The sequence below is a fragment of the Macrotis lagotis genome, chromosome X (assembly GCF_037893015.1).
Source record: "Macrotis lagotis isolate mMagLag1 chromosome X, bilby.v1.9.chrom.fasta, whole genome shotgun sequence".
Classification (NCBI taxonomy): domain Eukaryota; kingdom Metazoa; phylum Chordata; class Mammalia; order Peramelemorphia; family Peramelidae; genus Macrotis; species Macrotis lagotis.
Window position 1 is genome coordinate 426,228,747 of NC_133666.1, and position 13,288 is coordinate 426,242,034.

Sequence of the window (13,288 nt, forward strand, 5' to 3'; positions counted from 1 at the left end):
TTCCATAAAATGAAGGAAAAAAGCAGGTAATCTCATTTCTTGTAGTATCTTCAAATAAGGAGAACTCATTTTATTTGAAGCATTTAATGAATGCCTACTATGGTCCAGGCACAGTGCTGGGTAATTGGACATCAAAGGCAAAAAAAAGGAAACTGTTCACATAATCAAAAGACTTACATAAATGAATGATTGCTTATCAATTATCACTTAACTTTATTGAAGCTTAAAATAAGATATCTCCACTGGACCTAGAAAGATAGAAAAACTTCTATGTCCATTTAAGGAACCAGAAATAGTAAATGACTGGTCAGATATTTGTAATTTACAATTCCTAGGAGTTGATGGTACTGAACTCTTGAATCCTCACCCACAAACACCCATAATTTGAGTCTAAAGAAACATATGGAAGACCTCATTTCCTCCTCTAGCTAAGGACCCTGAAAGAATATTGCCTATCCCATCTCCTTTATACAACTGTGATCCTATAAATAGAAGAAACAAAAATAAATGTCAACAAAAACTAAATGAGGGTTACTACAATGCCAAACGATTGGCTTACTTTGAACCAAGGAATAAAAGTGACAAGGATCAATCCTGGAAGAAAAAATGTTAATAATAGAAATTGAGTAAATTAATAGATTTCTCTTCTTCGTGCCCTACTACTCTCTACCCAAATGAACTGAAACTCATATATTTTTAAGTTTTCAAAACCAGAGATCAAGAAGTCCCAGTAAGCTTTTTTGGAGTGTTTCTTGAAGTCCTTCTAAGACACCCCACATAGAAGATACATTCTCATCATTAACATTTAAATACGAAATGATATATGCTACGAAAATTATAGTTCAATGATGATGATGTTTGTCCTTTCTTGAAAAAGACCACAGCATCAAGGAGGTGATGCCATGACAAGCACATGAGTTGTATTTGAATGAGGGGGTATTGTGCTAAGTCACTAGCCTCACTTTCTCCTCTGGAACCATCTTGATCCAATGACCAGATATGAATCAGGATGACTGGATACAGCCCTGGATATGAGGCAATCAGGTTTAAGTGACTTGCCCAAGGTCACACAGCTAGTGACTACCAAGTGTCTGAGGCTGGATTCAAACTCCTGTCTTCCTGATTGAAGTGCTCTATACACTGCCTCATCTAGCTGCCCTAATATAATACAAAATAACATAACATAATATAATAATAATGTATATTATTTCAGATTTATTATATGACAAAATAGTAACACTTTTTCTAGTACTATAATATTATTTATTTATAATGAAATACAATATAACATAATATAATATAATATAAATAAATAGCCTCAAAAATTTTAAAGAACTATAAATAAGCTATCATAGAACACTAGACCTCAAGTCAAAAATAACTGAATTCAAGTCCTGCTTTAGCCAATAATTAGTTGTATGACCTTCTATAGTCAATCAGTCAATGAACATCTAAGTGTTAAGCACTTAATTTATTATGCCCTGAATTGTCTAAGTTGCTTGACCTCTCAGCCTCAGTTTTCTCATCAATAAAATGACAGTAATAAAAGCAAATACTTAGCATATTTATGACAATCAAATTAGATGCTATATTTAAGATGCTTTGCAAAAATTAAAGCTCATTTAAATGCTGTTATTATTAAGAGACACTTTGAGATTTCCAAAGTGTTTTGCATATATTAATCTCCATGCTGGACGACATGTCAGCAGTCATGTTATCCAGTTACAATATGCTATCTAGTCCAAACCCTTCATTTTCATGTTAAGGAGTGATTAAGAGATTTGCTCAAAATTACATAGTATACAACAGCCCTAGTCCAGGACTTAAACTTAAAAATCTCTTTTAGAAAATGCTAGAACTTTAGAGAAACTAAAAAGTTATCTAAGGCAACCTCCTGTCCAACAAAGAAGATAAAGTTTCATATCTGTAAACTTCTCAAAGGGAGAAGAGTTCTATTTTTCTACTAATATAATTATAATATTTACATGTCATATAATAATGCATATTATTTTATTATATTTTTTATTTTTATTATATTTATTATTTCTAGTAATACAACTAATATAATATCCAAAACTAAGCTCAGCACTGTCTGCATCTCTCCCAGGGTGGGCCATACCAGATAAAGAACACCTAATAACTAAATGCAATTTAAGATCTTTTTTCCTTTTTTTTTTCAACCCAAATTAAAATACTTTAAACTTTAGTAAACAGGCTTTGAGAGAAGAAAGATTAGCAAGGGAGGAAAGAGAAACACACATTCTCAAACAATATTTACCTGTATCCTCCAGGATGTAATCAGATTTTCCTTAGTTGCCTTCAAAATGAAACAGAGTGGGTGTTAGGAACAACCTTGCAAAACTAAGGACCTTTGTTTAGTAAAAGCCAGCAGCACTTACTCAGGGTTTAGTTTTTATCCCATCCACTATTTTGATTAGCTAAAAGGGAGTAGCTAATGTTTGTATTCCAATCTGCATTTCCTTTGGCAACAGCAAACAGTACAATTCACAGACTGAATAATAATATGGCCCATCTTTATTCAGTGGCCTTGGTTGCCATTCAAAGCAATTCATGTCAACAAGCATTCATTTAGAATCTACTAGGAGAAAGGAATACTGTGTAACTTGTAAATAGAGTAGACAAAAATCCAAATTACAATCTTTCTTCAAAACTCTGACATTCCCTTCACTCAGATTCAAGGGGCAGGATGGGAGAGATGATTTAAGTAATTACAAAATGTGTCCAATGCAATTTTAGAGTTTAGGGGTGGAGAGCAGTGCAAGGTCACTTGGTCAAAGTACCCTGAGAACAGGGACTATCACTTGTATTTGCGTTCTCATGTAGTATCTGGTGCATAGAAGGTATTAAATCAATGCTTGTTGAATAGAACACAAATTTCTCACTCCCTCCTCCAATCCTAATTTAGAGCCACAGGAGAAGAGACTTTCTTGAAGGTATTGGCCCAGTCAAAAAGTAGGATGGCATCAGGACTTGTTCTTTCCTTTTCCATTCCTAGGTATACAGAATTCCCAACCACCTAAGCATAAATCCCTTCCCTTGCTACCATTTTCTGCTCCTTTTCTCCCCATCTATATCAGTCCTACTAGGGTGTGATAGACTGAGTTTCTACCAGCTCTTCCTGGAGAATCAATTAATAAAATTTTAGTATGAGTATTTACACTTCAGAAATCAGTAAATGCTATAAATCAGGGTTTGATTTATTGCTTTGTGATTTTTAGACAAGAGAAAGAGTTAATGATTCAGTTAAACTTAAATGTCATGAATATATTTTTCAAAATTTGGAAAACCTGTTGTTAAACATTCATTAGGACAATTCAAGGAACATTTTGCCAGATTGCTTCTTCTTGGTGCATATCTGCACAATAATTTTCTTTTGCTGTCTTGTATGTTCCATGTTTCCTTGTGCTAAGCTTTATTATCCCAAATCTTGCCAAGTCTGTATTAAGACAGGACCTCAAGTTTGATATTGGGATGAAATAAGAGATTTGTCATCCATCTTACAGTTAAGTAAAGGTGAAGGACCCTAGCTTAAACCTCAGGGTCCAGTTAGAGTTCCTCATGGTTTTTTGTTATACAAGTGACCAGGAAGTCATGTCAACTTGGCCTTAGTCCTCTGAACTAATCAAGGCCAATTTAAGTACATTTTACTAGCTCAACAAACAGATCATCGCCCTTATTCTAGCTTCACTCTCCACTCTTCCCCATCTTGATCCTGTAATTAACTTTACACTGTATTCAACTGTATTAACCCATGCTACTGTAGCTTCCTTCCATAACTTGAATTTCTTGTATATCCTGAAAGCAAAAAACAGAGCTGCTAAAGAAATATTCATAAAACAAGGCAGTGACCATTGCTATTTGCTCAATAAGGTAACTAATAGTACAGTTGATACAACACTCATCAACAATCAAAAGACCTGAGTTCAAATCGAACCTTAGAAACAGACTAGCTATATGACATGAAGTAAATCACTTAATCTCTGTTTGCCTTAGTTTCCTCAATTGTAAACTGAAAATAAGGGTGATAATAAAAACTTTCAGAGTTGTCATAATGTTCAAATGAGATAATAATTATAAAATTGCTTAACACGGTACCTTCCTCCCCTACCCCCAATAAACTGGGCACCTTATTCCTTTTAACAGAAAATATCAATCCTCTATTTAGCAAGTGAAGTCCTACACACCCTGACTCAAACCCTATGACTTACATCCAAATAGCTTTTTTGCTATTACTCATATTACAACATCTTATCTCCCATCTTCATACCTTTGTTCAGATTGTCTTTAATGTCTGGAATATACATTTTCTTCACCTCAACCTCTTAAAAATACCTAATTATTGTCAAAGATTGGCTCAAACACCATGTCTTAAGTGAGGCCTCTTAAAATGCCCCTCCTGTGGTCTCCTTCCACCATTTGAAGTTGTTTTTATCTCCTGAGAAGATTTAAGCTACTTGAAAACAAAAAAAAAAAAGTTTTGTTTTTCCTCACATCTGAAATGCCTAGCATACATGGAGTACAAACTATACTTTTACTAAATATTTGGTTATTGACTGATTCTCCTGTTCTTCATAATTTCCCCTTGAAAAATGGGAATTTTTCCAAACCTTACCCATAAACAATCATTTCAATAAAACATCTGATACACTCATATTTTTCTATAGTATAATCATTGTTATACTATCTGGGGACAAGGGTGGATATCTGTTTTTTTCATTCAATACAAAGAATTTCCCAGGAGGATGTGAAGCCCCAAGCAAAATCAAGGAAAATGGCAAAAAATAAAAGTGACTTTGCCATTTTCGATAGGCTGAACTCAGTTTTTAGACAATCTAAATCTGCAGGGCCACTATCTGGCAACAGGTCAATCATCAAGTACTTATTAAGTGCCAACTATGTGACTGTGCCAAACAAACAAAAAAGAAAAACCAATCACTTCTCTCAAGGAGCTCAGAATCTAAAAGGAAAAACTATGGGCAAACAAGAAATATAAGCAAGATAAACTGGAGATAATTAAAGAGAGAAGATAGAAGAATTGAGGGGGTGGGGGTTTCGTAGAGATTGCTTATAGAAGGTGAGATTTTAATTGAGACATGGAGGAAGCCTGGAAAATTAGAATGAGGAGATGAGGAGACATGAAATCACAAGTATATAGGACAGTAAGTGAAAGTTCCAGAAGAAGCATCTAGTTTGAAGAACAGCAAAGTCCATGGCAGAGTACATGAAGGCAAGGGATAAGATAGAAAAGGATGTTTATGGAAGAGTTTAAAAGTCAATCCAAATTCTATATTTGATCCTGAAAGCAACAAGGAGTCAATGGAGATGACTGAATAAAGGGGTAATCTGGTCAATCTTGCATTTTAGGAAGATCAATTTGACAATTGAAAAGAGAATAGGCAGAAATGAAGAGAGATTTGAGGCAGGGAATCCAACAAACAGACTATTAGAATAGTCAAGACAGGAGGTAATAAGGGACTACATCAAGGTGATGTCTATCAGAATAGAGAAGGTGTATAAGAGAGATTTTATAACCATAGAAATGATAAGTCTATGCAATTGATTAGATATAGGGAGGCAACTAAAAGAGAGTTCAGAATTCAAGATTACATCCCAATTGAGAAACTGGGAGACTAAAAGGATGGTGGTACCCTCCACAGTAAAAGAGAAGTACAGAATATGGAGAGAAAAATAATTCAGTTGTGTACATATTGAGTTTAAGATATTTACAAGACAAAATATCTGAAAGTCAGTTGAATGTAAGAGTCTAGAGAGCAAGAGAGGGGCTAGGGTTGGATAAAGAGCAATGGGAATCCTTGAAAGTTTAAACCTTGAAAGTTTAAACCTTGGAAGCTAATGAAAGGGGTAGCTAGATGGCAAAGTGAATAGAGCACTGGCCCTGGAGTCAGGAGTACCTGGGTTCAAATCCAGTCTCAGACACTTAATAATTACCTAGCTGTGTGGCCTTGGGCAAACCACTTAACCTTATTGCTTTGAAAAAACCTAAAAAAGAAAAAAGAAAACTAATGAAATCACCAAGTAAAATAGTATGAATGAAAAAAAGAGCTAGGACAGAGTTTTGAGGGACACCAATGATAAGAAAGAAAAACAGGATGAAGATCTGACAGAAGAGTCTGGGGGAAATGGCCAGATACTTAGAAGAACCAGGAAATAAGAAAGTATTAAGAACAAGGTTACAGAGTCTTTAGGGATCAAGGAAAGGTCATTGAACTAAGAAATCACTGGTAACTTTGGAAAGAGCAATTTCATTTTATTGATGAAATTGGAAGCCAGTCTATAGAATTAAGTTGGGAGTGAAAGGAAAGGAAGTGGCAACATCAACTGCAGATGATTTTCTGAAGGCATTTACCCACAGAAAGGAGAATAGACATAAGACAAAAGCTAGCAAAGATGGATGGACCACCCAAGTAAGAGTTTTTTGAAGATGAGAAAGTCATCTTATTTTTAGGCAGTAGGGAAGCAATCAGTAGATAGGAACAAAGTGAAAACATGAGAGAATGGAAATAATAAAAGAAGTAATCTAGACAAGTTTGAATGGAATGGAATCGCTTGTGCATGTCAAGGTGTTAGTCGTGGCAAGGAAAGGGGCTACTTCTTCATGTGAGAAAACTGTGAAAGAAGAGAAAGATCTTCTTTCTAAGAAAGAAACTTAGTGATTTCAGATGAAGAGGATGGAAGAAGAAGCTCAAATAAAATGACATCAATTTTTTCAGAGAAGCAAAAAGCAAGGTTCTCAGCTGAGGAGAGGGAGAAGAACCTTGGGAAGCTTGAAGAGGTATGAAAAGTTATAGAAAACAAGCTGTGGAAACTGAGACAGTGAGTTAATTAGGAAAATATAAAAGGATTGGCTTGTACTAGTAAGAGTCCAATTGAGATCATACCATTTAAATTTTTAGAGGGCCTAATCAATAGGATTTCACGATTTTCTTAGCTTCATTTAGGTAAAGGCAGCAGGTGGTAGGAATGATCTGAGGTTGAGACTTCACTGGGCAAAATCTTTGATAGAAGAAGAAGGCAAGGGACTCAATAGAAGTCAGTATAGATTCAAACTGGTTCATCAAAGTGGTAAAGATGAAAACTCTGGCGATTGCCAGACAGAGGGAGAGGTGAAAAGAAAAACAAGATTGTGATCAAATATAGGAATTTCAGAACTTATGAATATTGAAGTGGTACATTTGTAGATGATGGCAAGATCAAGGATATAGCCTTCTTTTGTGTGTCACTGAGGTGGGATAGAGGAATATAGTATGGGAAATGAATATGTTGAGGCACTGAGGTTAGGGTATTTGAGGAATATCAATATGTATATGGAGTTACCTTAATATAAGAGCAGGAGCTAGAGAAGAAAGACTCAGAGCCAGGCCTTGATGTTTGTCCTTCACTCTTGAAGAAGACCTTGGTATCAGGGAGGTAATGCCATGACAAGCACATGAACTGGGTTTGAATGAGGAAGTGCTGTATTAGGTCACCAGCCTCACTTTCTCCTCCAGAACCATTTGGGTCCAGTGGCTAGATATGAAGTATGATGATTGGAGAAAACATTCGACATGAGACAATCAGGATTAAGTGATTTGCCCGAGGTCACACAGCTAGTAAGTATCTGAATTTGGATTTGAACTCAGGGCCAGTGCTTTACCTACTGCACCATCTGTCTTCCTGGCCCTGAATTCATTAAGAAAGGAAAGAGAGTACCCAACTGAAAATTGATTGAAAACAGTCAATGAATGGATGATAAATATGGATGATATGAACCTCAATGGAAAAGATGTTATTGAATAATGAGAGTAGAGAGAGAATCTAGAAGTTGGCAATGGAATGCACAGAATATTCCAACTTCCCCTACCATGACCAGTGAATTGGGGCTATGAGTAAAGGTATATAAACAGTGCTGGAAAGGTTGGCCAGGAAAGCTGTGTGGTCAGTCTCAGAGAGTATAAGATGCTGGAAGAATTGAGAAAGGAGAAAGCTAAAGATGAAAGCAAATCTGTTACTTGTGGAGCAGGCATTGAAGAGAGCACAGTGAAAGGGTGGGTGCCTTTAGATTAGAATGTTGTATACTTTGGCTTAAAGGGAATGGAAATAAGGGATCCAGAAGTGGGAAATAGAGGGTGGAGTTTAAATAATGACAGCCAAGGATTCAGAATATTTGAGATGGAGAGGGTACAATAAGTATGTTAATCACTGAAAAATGAGTTCAGGTAGGTTGTCATTGTCCATAGACCTTCATCCTGGGGGTGGGGGTGGGGGTGGGGTGGGGGTGGGGGTGGGGGTGGAGAACTTCCAATTTGTCAGACAGCTTGGTGGTATCCAGGCAGTAGCAAGCTGACTCCTCTGCCCAGAAGGTCCCCAGACTAGTGAATTGCAAGAACCTAATACCTTTCAATATAGCCAGTAAATAAATGAAACAGCAAAGTAAGCAAAGAACCAAAGCTCAAGGAATTATGAATAACCTCTTCCCCTTAGTTTTCCCTTAATTTTCTTCTCCACCCAAGAAACTTCTTCATTATCAAAATTTCCCTCATCCACAAAAGGGATAAAACAGTTTAATGGTAATCAGAATAAAACCAATTTTTAAGTCATAGTAAAGCAGTGGAAAGATAGATAGATAGATAGATAGATAGATAGATAGATAGATAGATAGATAGATAGATCTTTATATCCCTTCTTTAATTTTTTGAAGGGTACCTTTAAACTAATTTAATCCCAGTTTCTCATGCAGTGAGGATATAAATCCTGAAGGTATCTCACTCTGCATCAGCAACCCCCTGGAGAACTGTCAGTATATTCTTCAAGTCTACAAAGCACTGTTTGCTAATCAAATGAGCATAAGAGGGTAAGTACCCTTTCTAGTCTAGATTTGAAGGCTAAATCTAGGAAGATTTCAAAGTACCAATATATCCCATGCAATATCTGACATTTAAAAATCTCACAGATCAAACAACCAAATCAATGCCCAATGATATGTCACAACATAGTTATGTAGGATTGGCAGAGCATATTGGTTAAGCACACACTCTATTCTCTATTTCCATGCCCCAAAGTATGAGGAACCATGTAGTTACAAAGAAATTACTTCCTAGGATCAAGTCACAAAACCATTAGAGTATTGTTCTTCTGGTTGCTAGGAGCTGTTAACAAACTCAGCATTCTTTCAACAAGGAGACATCTCTCCTGCGACCTATCTAATTACTGAGTATATAAAACTGGGAATGGAAGAGCCACATTCTAGTTCTAAAATCTAGCTCATTCCATCCTTATTCAACATCACAGACAGAGTGAATCAACAGACATTAATTTCCGACTTCAGTGAGTTATCCGAATGCAATAGGAAGCATTCAAGAAAAGGAAATCTCTTAGAAAAATTCTCCTTGCTATAGATCTGGGCAGCTGATTTCTGAATATATCCACTATTTCTAGTGCAGCTGATTTCTGTATATCTCCACTGTTCCTAGTATGTGGACTAGTCACTGAAGAGGCAGAAACAGACCTTCAGATAACAATGTTTTTTTGCTTCAGAACCACTTTGGACAAAGCCCCATCCTAGGAACCAAGAGCAAAAAAAGCAGCAAAGAAAACCAATAGCAGGATGCCAAAGGAAATAAAAATATTAATATTGTACAACAGTTCCCCCTGTCATTTTAAATATCTCTACCTTTTTTCCTCAGTGCTTCAACATGTGAGCACTTCCCATAAGGTTGAAACCAACATGGATTAGAAGACAAAGTGCCAAATGAACAATTGAACACCTTGGTTTGAATCTTGTCTCAGACCTTATTAACTGCATGACCCAAGATAAATCTATTTAATGAAAAAGTTGGACTAGATGACCTAAAAGGTCCTTTTCAATTCTAAATCAATGATCCTATGGATAGTAAAGTTCTCAACCCTCCACAGCTTTTCATTCTGTGTTATCTTTATCCCTCTATTTCCAGAAATCCTTGTTAAAGGCTCTACTCAATGTCTGGAAGCTCCCTCTAAGTATTTAAATTCCCTATTGGTAATAGGAAATCATTCAGACCCTCCATTGGTGCTTTCTCACTCTTGCCATGTGACTATTCCACAAGTTGTTTTTTTTTTAACCAGCAAAGGAAGAGAATTAGATTGAAATTGTTGAAAAATAAAACAATTTGGGGGGGGGGGGGCTAGGTAGCACAGTGGATAGAACACCCGCCCTGGAGTCAGAAGTACCTTAGTTCAAATCCAGCCTCAGGCACTTAATAATTACCTAGCCATGTGGCCTTGGTCAAGCTACTTAACCCCATTGCATTGCAAATAAATAAATAAATAAACCAATTTTTAAACATTGCATTCAAACAGCAATTAGGTCACACAAAGTCCCAGACAGACACTTTTCCAGCAAAGAGGCAAGTCAGAAGAAGCTGGTGGCTGAAGTTTGCTAAACACTTAGGATGAAAACAAAGGAAGAGGTAGGAGTGGGTGGGATTTGGATTATTTCATATGAACAACAGTGGGGAATTTCTATTTGCATTAGAGCTTTGGCAAAAAATCACTAACTGCAGATCAAACACCTGAGAGTTTGGGCAACTAGCCTGAGACATTCCCAAGAATAGGAAATCCCATAAAAAGTAAAAGAAATCAAGACATAACTAAAACCCTGCTAAGGAAATCTCAGTGATAGAACAGAATAATGAACAGGAATGCATGAGAAGTAAGTTGTTTGTCACAATAATTAGTACCAAAAGGGAACAGCAAGAGTGGCAGAGAATTATGGATCTTGGTCTTGATAAATATGAAGAACAATGATAAAATGTCAACAAACTACAGAGACTGTTATGTTGGGTGTTCACCAGAGCTCGTCCTCGGTGGTCTTCTCCTCTCCCCGCAGACTGTGACTAATAGCTCAAACCTTCAACATAGCTCACATAAAATATCCAAATAACCTCTGAACTGATGTGGAGCTTCTAATCTCTCCCTTCTCCAGTTGATTCTGGAGCTGCTTAAGTCATTTTCCAAACACACTAAGTCTCTTAAACAGTGTTCATTAATATGCAGAGGATAAAATACAAGCTTCTCAACCTTACTCTGAAGACCCACCCAAAGAGGTAACCAGATGGTCATATGGATAGATACAGCATTGAATCTGGAATCAGGAAGACCTGAGTGCAAAGACAGACTCAAACTCTCAGCTATGTACACTGAGAAAATCAATTAATCTCTGTCTGCCTCAGTTTTCTCATCTCTAAAATAAGAATAATAGTATCGACATCTGTGTTATTGTTTTAAATGAGATCTTAATCATAATATTCATATTATCTCATTTGTGCATCACACACAGTACCTAAATGCTTATTTCCTTCTCTCCTCTCCACCCCCAATAATCTGGCTCCAATCTGTATTTTCAGAATTCCAGCTAAATTGCCATCCAGTTCATTGCAATTTAACAGCTGGCCAGCAGCTAAACTCCTCAGATCCATGGATGGGTCTGAAACATATAGACTTGCCATCCAACAGGCTGTTATCTTCTGGACCACATCTTGCCATTTGCCCTATAGCTATCTCTCCATTGGAATGAGTTTCTTGAGAGCAAAGGTCATCTCACTTTTCTCTTTGAATCCCCCACGCTTGGCACAATATCACATACACATTAGGATATAAAATAAGCACTTAACTAAAATTTTTTCATTCATTTATTGATAAAATTCACAGATCAACTGGTCATCTACCTCTGAGTTCCAATGAAGGGTCATAGTAAGCAATTATGTAACCCTGTAATGTTTCCAAAGTATTTTACAAATATTATCTCATTTGATCCCCATAATCACTTTGGGAGGTAATTGCTATAATTATTTTCATTTTATAGATGAGAAAACTGAGGTAGACAGAAGTCACTCAACCAGTGGGGTCTTTTTGACTCCAAGTACTGTGCTCTCTCCACTTTGGCACTTGACAGTCATATAAAGTACTTGAAGAGAAAGGTTCTAATGCATTTTATCTTTGGATTCCCTAGCCCCTAAGGTGGGGTCTTACACTATTATTAAATTTAATAAATAATTTTTAAATTCATTTGACATGATAATTTAATCTTCTTGGAAGCCAAAGGGCAGAACTGGAAATTGGGGTGTGAGTGACTTCAAGTAAAGAAAAAGTTTTCTAAATATCATTGTTATCCTAAGGCAAACTAAACTACCAATGGAAGTAATAAATTCTTCCTCAATGGAAAGCAAAGAGTGGAAAAAGGGGAGATCTTTCAAAACACAATTTGGGGGGCAGCTAGGTGGTGCAGTGGATAGAGCACCAGTCCTGGAATCAGGAGTACCTGAGTTCAAATCCGGCCTCAGACACTTAATAATTACCTAGCTATGTAGCCTTGGGCAAGCCACTTAACCCCATTGCCTTTCAAAAAAACCTTAAAACACACACACACACACACACACACACACACACACACACACACAATTTGGGGGTAGTTAGGTGGTGCAGTGGATAGAGTATCAGCCTTGGAGTCAGGAGGACCTGAGTTCAAATTCTACCTCAGGCACTATTGTGTAACCTTGGGCAAGTCACTTAACTCCATTGCCTTAAATAAATTTTTAAAAAAACACAATTTGGATTAACTCACCTCAAAGTTTCCTTCCAATTCTTGAGTGAATTTGTATAATAGTTGTTGGGGCTTTTTCCCCTCCTCAGGATTTTCTTTAGGGGGAGGGTAGTAGGGAACAGGATTAGGGTTTTGCTTGAAGTATTTTGGTCAGAAAAAAATACCTATCACTTGAATGATCCTAATTTTTAAAGACCTAAGAAAATAAATCTTAAATATGATCATTTGTTTTGATTAGCTTTTAAACCAGGGCTTATTTTTATTTCTTTCAGAAAATATCTTGAAATAAAAATAACAAAAGCTCATGTTGATATAGGGTCTATAGTTTGCAAAACAGTTTTTTCACATGTACACACACTATATTGGGTAGTTGATACAGTCATATTTTGAAGATATTACAGCTCCAATTCCAGACAACCATAATAAAGCAAATATTGTAATAAAATGAGTTACAAGAAGTTCCCCAGTACATATAAAAGTTATGTTTACACTATATTGTAGTCTAGTAAATGTGCAATAGCATTGTCAGGAAAATGTACATACCACAATTAAAAAATATTTTTTTGTTAAAAAAAATGCTTTTAATTTCTTTAAGAACTTTTCCTTTTCATTCACAAGTTGACTGCTTGGTGCAAGAGGTCTAGCTTTTATCTTGTCTTGGCTTTTGACATGCTTTCCTCACTAAGCTTA

The 13,288-nt window shown here is 36.3% G+C and overlaps 1 protein-coding gene across 4 annotated transcripts in view; it reads right to left on the reverse strand.

Annotated features, from left to right (window-relative positions):
* The window catches only part of LOC141497715 (lipoxygenase homology domain-containing protein 1-like), a 710,463-nt gene extending 708,004 nt beyond the window's left edge, over positions 1-2,459 (reverse strand). For 3 of the 4 annotated variants that reach the window (XM_074200484.1, XM_074200481.1, XM_074200485.1), the window contains exon 1: positions 2,279-2,393. The gene's annotated coding sequence lies outside the window, so the exon portion shown is untranslated. The other variant, XM_074200482.1, reaches the window with a different exon arrangement.
* Positions 2,460-13,288: the final 10,829 nt, after the last annotated feature.